Source organism: Octodon degus, unplaced genomic scaffold (assembly GCF_000260255.1).
Source record: "Octodon degus isolate 3935 unplaced genomic scaffold, OctDeg1.0 scaffold00018, whole genome shotgun sequence".
NCBI lineage: Eukaryota > Metazoa > Chordata > Mammalia > Rodentia > Octodontidae > Octodon > Octodon degus.
Window position 1 is genome coordinate 2,042,726 of NW_004524594.1, and position 9,971 is coordinate 2,052,696.

At 37.8% G+C, this 9,971-nt stretch overlaps 1 protein-coding gene across 8 annotated transcripts in view; it reads left to right on the forward strand.

Moving 5' to 3' along the window:
• The window catches only part of Phf21a (PHD finger protein 21A), a 200,117-nt gene that overhangs the window by 25,497 nt on the left and 164,649 nt on the right, over positions 1 to 9,971 (forward strand). For 6 of the 8 annotated variants that reach the window (XM_004627005.2, XM_023710397.1, XM_023710400.1 and 3 more), the window contains exons 2-3: positions 5,275 to 5,315; positions 6,850 to 6,961. The gene's annotated coding sequence lies outside the window, so the exon portion shown is untranslated. Of the gene's footprint in view, positions 1 to 5,274; positions 5,316 to 6,834; positions 6,962 to 9,971 lie in introns of all 8 variants that reach the window. The other 2 variants (XM_023710399.1, XM_004627004.2) reach the window with 2 other exon arrangements.

Below are 9,971 nucleotides of genomic sequence, written 5' to 3' on the forward strand. Positions count from 1 at the left end.
CATGTGGTGCTGGGGTATTGAACCGTGGTCCCTGTGCTTTGCTAAGCTTGTTCTAAGTAGGTGCTTTAGACCACTGAGCCATCTCACCAGCCCCTACTTTTACTTTTTGATTGCTCTTTTATTCTTTATTTATTTATTTATTTTTTTTTGCGGTACCAGGGATTGAACTCAGGACGCTGCACTTGCCAGGCAAGCATTTATTCTACTGAGCCAACTCCCTGGCCCCTATTCATTTTTAAAGATAGGAACAAAACCATTCAATAATGATGGGGCAATAGATGCTTCATGAGATTAAAGGAAGAAGTGCTGGAGGTGCATCTGTGCAGGGTCTGGAGCGCAGGGGCCCCACGGGTGGGTATGCTGTTGGGCCTAAACGACTTCACTGCGTTAAGTGAGATCCTGCACTTGCCTCTATCCACTTACTTGTGTTTTCAAATTTTTTATACAGTATTTTCTATTGAACATTAAGAAGGGCAGATAAAAAGCAGTAAGGCTATCGCATATAAAACTTAGTGGACTATTGTTAGCTTGGTATAGTAGGGGAAGAGAGGAGATTGAATCTTTTGGGTAAGGTGACATTTTAAAGTATCTTTGAATGACAATTATCTGAGCTATTCTAGTCCCTTATCAAAATTTATGATTGAGCACAGGCTATAAATTTAATCGTTTGAATTTTTTAGTGGGGTGAATTAAATTTTAGCCTAATTTAAAAATGATCTAGTGTTAAAACTTTTTTTTTTGGTTGCAGAATTTGTTTATTTAGGGCCAGGGAGATGGCTCAGTAGAATAAGCGCTTGCCTTATTCCCTTGGCAAGTGCAAGGGCCTGAGTTCAATCCCTGGTTCCACCAAAAAAAAAAAAAAAAAAAAAAAAAAGAATTTGTTTATTTAACATAGACTCTTTATACACAAGGTTTCAGATACTTTACAAAAAATACTTGAAGAGTAGTTATTAATACTTTGATTTTGGGCCAGGGGGGTAGCTCAGTGGCGTAAATGCACCTGCCTGGAAAGCACAAGGTCTCAAGTTTGATCCCTGGTACTGCAAAAAACAAAAAACAAAACCAAAAAAACCCCTTTGATTTATTTATAATATCTTAAATTTCATAACCATACCAGAAATCTGAATGATTTGTTTCTTTGCCAGTTCTAATTAAAGAAGCTACCTGTGAAGTTTTGGAAAGGTGAACAATCTTCAATTTGCAAAAAAATGGTGTGAAGTTCTGTTAGCAAAATAACATTTAGCTTTAAAAGCAAAAATAATTTCATGTACTACAGTTTACTCTTGAATGTATTTTCAAGAACAAATTTACATTTAAGATTTTTAAGCAAATAAAGTTTTGAACAACCTTAGTTATTGTATGAGATATATGTGGAAAACAATTCTGGTAGAGTTCTAAATCAGCTTAACATGAAGAAATTAGATTTGCATTTTAGACTTAGATACTGTTTATATATGAAGTATTATTGCCACTCAGCCTTATTAAGTTATAGAAATAAAATATTAGCTTTTCTTCTTTTATCAGTTTTCAACTAATAGCCATTTAATCAGTCCGCAGAAGAAGCACTTTGGGTGTTCAAGTGTAGTGTTTGAAAACTACTGGTCTTTACTTCCAGCACTGGGAGTTTGAGGAAGGAAGAATGTGTGTTTGGGCTCTGTTTATAAAACTTAGTGAGATCTTGTCTCAAAAAATTGAAAGTGGGGCTGGGGAGATGGCTCAGTGGAATAAGTGCTTCCCTGGCAAGCACAAGGGCCTGAGTTCAATCCTCGGTTCCTCAAGAAAAAAAAAAAATTGAAAGGAAAGAAAAAGGCTGGGGATTTAGCTTAGTGTAAAGGCCCTGGGTTCAATCTTCAGTTTTGCCCTCACTCAAAAAAAAAAAAAAAAAAAAAGATAATTTATTCTTTTGATGTATCTGAACCTTTTGTCAAATCTGATCAGAGGTGCGACTCTTCGTTGAACACTGTACGTATAGTTTAGTACCATTTAGGCAACAGACCTCTCTGAAGTCCACTCACGGGATCCTTTAAGAATAAAGAATTTCATACTTTAAAACCTGCTCTAGATGGCTTAAGTGATTTTTCTTTAAAACTTTATATATAAACTTTCCAAAAATGTTTCCCATGATTATTGTAGTTTTATTTCTTTAAAGAGTAACTGACTCTCAAGTGAAGGGTAGTGGGCAAAGGAGCTTGGTCAGAGGAAACTCGGGGCTTGCAGTCTCTTCCCTCGCTGTGCCACCAGCTGCTAGAAGCTGAGTAAGTTTTGAGGAAGTCACTTAACCTTTCCTGTGTGTCCTGGGTACATAGTCCCTGTAAGCACCTCTCTGAGCAGTTTCATGGTATTGTGGCTTCATGGTAAAACTATTCATCCGTTGAGGATTTTCTCTGCTATACAGTTTTGGAGATAACGCCCTGGAGATAAAGTGTATCTGTATATTATGCTGCCAAATTGAATATGACTTTTGAGAAAAGTTCATGTGATCATACTTTCTCAGATGCTGTATAAATAGAAGTTAAAATGCCATCCTATCCTGATCGCTTTGAGTTTCTACATATTTATAATTCCCAGTATATGCCTTTGTTGATTGTATTACAGTTATCATCTCCAGTTCTGTGACTTGCTTCTCATTTTCACTAGTTTTTCTTGTATTATTTTGGATGAACAGAAATTCTTAATTTAGTTTAGTCCAAGTTACTAGTCTTTACCTAAAATTACTTCCTAGTCAACAGTATGGATAGAAATAGTTTTAGAAGTCATTCATGTAACAAACAGTGCTTTGGGAGATATGAATTGTGAGTTACGCTTATCCTGAAAGAGCTAAACAGAAAGCCATAATAGAGAAGAGAAGCCTGAAACAGATAGCCTAGATGTCCATTCAGTCACTTCATTAATTTAACAAACAATTCGCTTCTCAGCGTTTTGCCTAAGACCGAGCATAATTTAACAATTTACTGTGTTCCTTGTACTAGTCGGGTATCTTTTGAGAGATATAGAATGCTGTAGGTAGCTGGGCATGGTGGTGCGCGCCTGTAATCCCAGCACTTGGGAGGCTGAGACAGGAGGATCATTGTGAGTTCAAGACCAGCCTGGGCTACAAAGTGAGCTCAAGGCCAGCCTAAACTGCATAGTGAGACCCTGTCTCAAAAACACTGGGGGCAGGGGGAGAATCCTGTAAGTAACTGTAATGTTAGGAATCTACTTTTAATAATTGTATCACTATAGGCTTTGAGTCAATTTTCTTTTAGTTGAGAATCATGCTAATCTAGTTGATTGAAGTTGTCATTTAGTTGGACCTGACAACTTTTAAAAAGACTAGTGCTAAAGAAAAGGCAGGATAGAACATCAAATTAAATGTTTTTGTTTGTTTTTTTGAGATAGGGTGTTGCTATGTAGTTTAGGCCAGCCTTGAACTCACAGTGTAGCCCAGGTGATCCTCCTGCATCACCCTCCCAAGAACTAGGATTACAGGTGTGCACTGCCATGCCAAATGAATTTATTTTGTAAATGAATGCAAACTGCATGAATTGGAACCTTTTAAGCTAATTTTACTGTGCATTTGATGTGACTGTACATGGTTAAACAAAGATTTGTAATCTGGATGATGTGAAGTCTTTTTGAAGTATCCCCTGAGGAAAGGGACATGATTGGAGTAGCACCAGTCAGCAAACGTAAAGTGTAGGGAGGGCTCTTGCAGAGCACGACACGTGGAATTTAAATAATTCAATGCTAAAATGTTAGGGGCAAAGTTCCAATTTTTGTTTCCTGATATTGGCTTGGAATACCAAAACCTTGACTTTCTTCTGGCTTTATCACTGTTTACACATGTGGCATAGAGAAAAAGAATGACTTTTGTGTCCGTGGTTTACAGTTTAAAGTGATAAGGTATTATTAAGACTGTAAATGAAGATTTTAAAATTCTGACTGTACTGTATATTTCTTTACTATTTTATGCATTATATAATACCATGAATTTTAAAGCCTTATACGAGACAAATGCATATCAAGATTATTTGGAAAGTGACCTTTTCAGTGGACCAAAGTATGGACTGGTGATACTAGTTTACTTTATTCACATAAGGCAGCAACAGTGAAGGTCTCTTGTGGTGGATGAGGATGCCATTGTGTGTTACTTAGATGAGGTGTATGTCATTTCTGTGTGTTTCTTAGAAAAGAAAAACTATCAACTACAGTTGAACCTTGAACAACATAGATTTGAACTGCCCAGTCCACTTATATTCAACTTTTTTTTTTTAGATTTGTAACAATTTGTAAAACAGTTGAATTGCATATCCTAAAAATACTGAAAATTTTTTAGAAAAATGTCACGAATGTGTAACATACATGTAAGTATTTTATCACTTATTACTAATAAATATACCCGCATCTATTATAAAAGATAAAACGTGCAGCTGTTTACAGTCAAGAGAAATGTAAACAAACATTAACAGGCAGCACTCAGTCATGCCCGCCTTCAGTGCACTGTGGCGCACGCTGTCCTGCTGGAATAATCTCACAGGCACCTCCTGTTGCTGTGCGGCGTGAGAGCTCAAGTGTTGCAAGGATCCGCTGCAGGCACTGCGTGATGCTAATCATCTCCGTGTGAGCAGTTCATCTCTCTGTAAATTGCTTACCTTGTGGTTATCACCTATGTTTCACTGTATTTTTGAATAGTAAAGACAATGTGTAAAATGTGTTAATCTACTGTTTAAGTTTTTGAAGAGTCAGAAGTTATACTCTGATTGTTGACTTTGACAGATGTTGTGCTCCTCTTCCCTAATTGCCCCCCATTGTTCAAGTTTCAACTGTACTTCTCTTGATTTTCTTTTGTTTGCATTTATTTGTTTGTTTGTCTGTCTGAGACAGGATCTCGCTATGTAGTCCAGGCTGACCTTGAACCCATGGCAGTCCTCCTGCCTCAGCCTTCCAAGGCCTGGGATTATGGGCCTGTGCCACCACACCTGGCCCGTGTTTTTTTTAAATGCTCTTGCATTCTTTTTTTTTTTTTTTTTTTTTTTTTTTTGGTGGAACTGGGGATTGAACTCAGACCCTTGCACTTGCCAGGCAAGCACTTATCCTACTGAGCCATCTCCCCGGCCCCTCTTGCATTCTTTCTTTGCTGTAAAAACTTTCTTTTCTTTTTGCATTTTAACTTGTGGAGGCTATGTTCTAGTTCTACTTCTTTCCTAAAATCAGAAATCTTTGAATTTTCAGCTTTTGATGAACATCTCATAAATCTGTAATCTAATTCCATTTCCCCCCCTCTTTCTGTTATAGGGGTCTGGAGAGCTGAAGGAGAGCCAGTGTCCCCAAAATTGGTAAGTATGTTCTACAGGCAGGCAGAATGTGCCTGATCCTAGCTGTATAACAATTCAAATATTCAGGCATTTTGTTGTTGTTTTTAGAAAGAGGTTTTCTCCCAGAAATAAGACTTTGTTTCCTGCAAAAGTAAATTTTTGTGTAATTTCACATAGCCATCGCTCAAATGCATTTGTATTTCTCGGAGTACTGCTAAGCTTGCATGTTCCTGCATTGATAATCTGTTAAAATGTAAAGGTCCCCTTGGCCACAGATGTCCTTAATGAAGTAGTTAGGACTGACAATTTGAAAGTCAGTAAGTTCAAAAGTTAAGCTTCCCATTGTGTTTGTATTATTTAATATGCTGTTAAATTCGATGTCCTTAGTATATATGTAAAATGGCTAGGTTAATGTAAGTGTGAGAATCTTGACTTTGAATTTCATAACTGTTAAGTATTTATGTTTTTAGTATTAGATTGGCTTCATATTTGATATGTTTTTAATGTGGTTATTTTATATAATTCTTACGGAAAAATAGAGGAGAGAGGGAAGGGGAGGGAAAAGGAGAGAGGAGAGAAAGGTAACAATGTAGGGCATTTCCCCCTAATATCTGCTTTAGTAGATTTTATAATGGCTTTAACTCATCATACTTAATCATTTCTTTGAATGTCTAATTCAAGATCAGAGATTATACAGGGCAGTCTAGTGCCTAAGCACCAAGCAGTTACTAACCTTATTTGAAGAGTGTTTATTATGAAAAAAATCAAACAAGCTGGAATTTATGTAGTCCTCTAATACAAGACTGCTTTCTTTAAAAGAAGTCCTCTCTCCCAAATAGTAATTAACAATAGTGAATAGGGGAGGTACAGTAGATATTTAGCTAGGGTTTCTTTTTGATAATTTATACTCCTTGAGGTATCCCTCTTAATTTTTAAGGGTGGACTTTGAACATGAAAGGGGAGATACATGAGCTGGCTAACTCTGCATTTTGCTTTTTAATTCATTGGCTTTTCTCTTAGGGAATTTTAAAAAATAAACAAGATCCTGTAGACCTTTTGCTTTGTGGTGTGTTAGAATCGTAGAATCTTTTTTGTTTGCTTGTTTATTTGCTTGTTTTTTGAGACAGGGTCTTGCTATGTAGTTCAGGCTGGCCTTGAACTCACTGTGTAACCCAGGCTGGTCTTAAATTCATGGTGATCCTCCTGCCTCAGCCTCCTGAGGGCTGGGATTACAAGCATGTGCCGCCTGCCGGGCTCAGAATATAGAATCTTAAAGAAGGGAATAATTTAAGGGCCTTTTTATACAGCCTTCTATCTTGTGTGGCACTTTCTTTTTCTATATCCCTGACAGGTTGTTATTTATTCAGGAACATATTGATTACTACATTTAAAAAAAGTAGGTCATTATTTTCTGTAACGTATTCTGAGAAACTCAAGTTCTACAGAAGCTGAATAAATATTACCAAGGTGGGGATGGGGTGGGAGGAAGGGTTCTATGGTCATAATTTGGGAAACACTGTGTTAAAACAAAGTTAAACAGGTTTCTTTACTGCAGGACTTCTCAGAACCTTTAATATGCTAATGTGCATTGTGAATCTCCAAGAGGGGGATATGATATGCAGCATTCTTGAATACTTCTAATGACAGGGAGCCCACTACCTCATAAGGTAACCCATTCATTTTTTGTACAGCTCTAATCCTTAGTTCTTCCTTTATTGATTTGAAATCTATCTCCCATAAGTTCTACTACGTATTTATTGGTTATGCTAACCTACCACACCCTCCTGTGTGGTATATATTTATGAGATTCTGGCCAGGTTTGTCTAGATACTTTTATACTTTTTAAAATTATTAACATTCTGGTAAATGTGGCAGCTAGTTCCAAAGTCATAGTCTCATTGTCACTATGCTATTATACACTTTCTTCTCAGCCTCCATCACTTTGAATTTCTATAAATGTAAACATTTACTTCAGTACTCATCATGTTCAGTGTTGTTGAGATAGTTTCGGTGGACATTCCTGTTTCGGGAAAGGTGGGAAGTGTGCATGTATGCAGACAGCCTGGGCCGCAGAAGCGAGGGCAGAGCTGTTGGGTGAACAGTGCCAGGGAGGGAGAGATGTCGGCCACTGCTGCAGACCCTCGGGGGAGCACGTGGCGGGCACCCCTGCCTGGCCCGGCCTGGCGTGCTGCGGAGCCCTGGGCTGCATGGGATGGATGTGTAGGTGTTCTTCCTCTGAAAATGAGGACTTTCCTCACTCTCCCAAATCCGAACAATCAAGAGGAAGATAGATAGTGTCACATAGCATTAACTACTTAATCTAAGAGTTAGAAACATCTAACTAGCTGTGATGATTTTTGTTACTGCTGTCATACTAGGGCTTGAGTGTCATGGTCTTGCCAGGTTCAAAGGGTGGGCAGCCTCTAATATGAGGGCTCCTAGGCTCTTCCTGAGGAGCATTTTCTGTTGATCTGTGGAGTGTCACCAAACGAATACCACCAGGAAAACAAAGCAGTATGTTAAGAATTCCTAAACAATAAGAGAGAAGTAAGTTTTTAAATGTCATTTGTTTCATGTTAATAAAGGTTAACTTTTTCAATAAGTATAAAATAGTTGTATTATTTTTAGCTTTCATGATAATTTTTAGCACTCCAAGTTTTGTGTCTCATTGTATGTTAGTTACATATCAAGTATTTTAGACAGGGTGAAACCTGGTATCTGAGTGTTCGGCATTGAATAAGACGTAAATATATGAAGACCTGTCATGGCTTTACTTTTTCCTGCTTAAAAACAATTGGGCCTTGGGCCGGCCAGATGGCTTAGCATATTAAAGCATATGTAGGAACTGGGGTTCAATCCCGGGTGTAACACCCCCCCACACACACACACTGAGACGGTGATTGAGACTGGGTGTGGTGGTGCCCACCTGTAATCCCAGCACTTGGGAGGCTGAAAACAGGAGGATCACTACAAGTCTGATCTGTGTAGTGAGACATTGTAGATCCTGAACTAAATACAGAAAAAATTAGGCCTTCTTTAAACATTGTGTTTGAGAATACAGGCATAAGAACATTTTATAACTAATATACGCTGCATGATATAGAGAACAGCAAGCTGAGGAATAGTCTGAGGTACACCATCACAGACTTGCTGTTAGTTTTAACTGTTGGTTATCCAGGAGAGTTTCTTTTCCTGTGGCCAGCTCAGCCCGCCCTGGAGGCAGGGCTGGCACAGCATGTGGTGTGGGATCAAACCACAGTCCCTGCCTTTGCCTAAGCTTGCCTAAGCAGGTGCTTTAGTCTGCTGAGTTGTCTCTCCACTGGAGTTTTTATTGGAGCAAGATTTGTGTCAATTTATTTGTTTATTTTTATTTTTGCGTTTTTGTATTTTTAGGGAAGGACTTACAGGGTGTTGAGGGTCTCACTACTAGATCAGACTTGTAGTGATCTGCCTGTTTGCAGCCTCCCAAGAGCTGAGATTACAGGTTGTGTCAATTTAGTATATACAAAGCAAAAGATTTCTTAGCACTAAAACCAGAGTTATGGCTTTCCTCCAAGTTATCATAATCATAATAAAAGACCTGGACATCACATATCACCAGGCAAAAGTATTCAGAAACACAGTTAGAAACCCTTTTTAGAGACTTGGAGAATAGCAAAGCTAACAGGTATGTTGGGAAGTTTTGTTACACAGTCTGAAGAGTTAAATATGTCAAGAATAGCATAAAGCTTTGTAGTTTACAAGAAGCTTTTCATACAACAGTCCTGTGAGGTAAGTGATATTATTTTCCCCATAAATAAGCAAACTCACTCTGAGGGTGAGAGTACTGTGCTCACACTGTGACTAGGTGAAGTGAAGTTTTTTGTATTTGTTTGCATTTAGGGGACAGTAAATGTTCTTTATAGACACCATAATTGTAGTTGCTTGTCAGCCTTTTGGCTAAGGTCAAGTGTAGATATCACAACTGCATTTTTTAGTGAGGTTTTTTGTTTGTTTGTTTAGTTTAGTTTTTTATTTTGTTTTATATTGAGGATTGAATCCCCAGGGCTGTCACACTGTTACATCCTCAGCCCTTATTTCTTACTTTCTTGTTTGTTTATCAAGACAGGGTCCTGAGTCACTAAATTACCCAGGCAAGCTAGAACTCTTGCCTCAGCCTCCCAGAGTTCTGGGATTATAGGTGATCACCACTGTACCTGGGTTTTTAGTCGGATTTAACAATTACTTTTGTTTGACTTATGGGGATATTTGTTTCTTTGCATATGTGTGGTTTTTATGTTTTGCCTTTTGTTATTTAAAGGTATGAGACCATTAAGTATCCCAGTGGCTTGATATGTACAGTTGTGAGGAGTGTAAACACTGATGTGTTAGGCTAGGCAGGCATCCTCCTTGATGGGTGTATGCAGAGCTCTGGGGGTAGAGGATGTTATGTTTGAATAAAGTGTGTCTGTTATTATTTTGTAAGCAACTGATTTATTTATAACTTAATAAAGTTGATCAAAATATAACAAGTAATTTTCTTAAATTTAGAAACAGTGCTTCTTGTGGTAGTATAAATTACCCCAGATAGTATTCAGATAATGTCTTCATGAAGTTGTCTAAGATCCTAAAATGTTTCTTAAAATAGCCGATATGTTCTTGCCTTACCTTTGTTTTTTTTTTTTTTTTTTTTTTTTT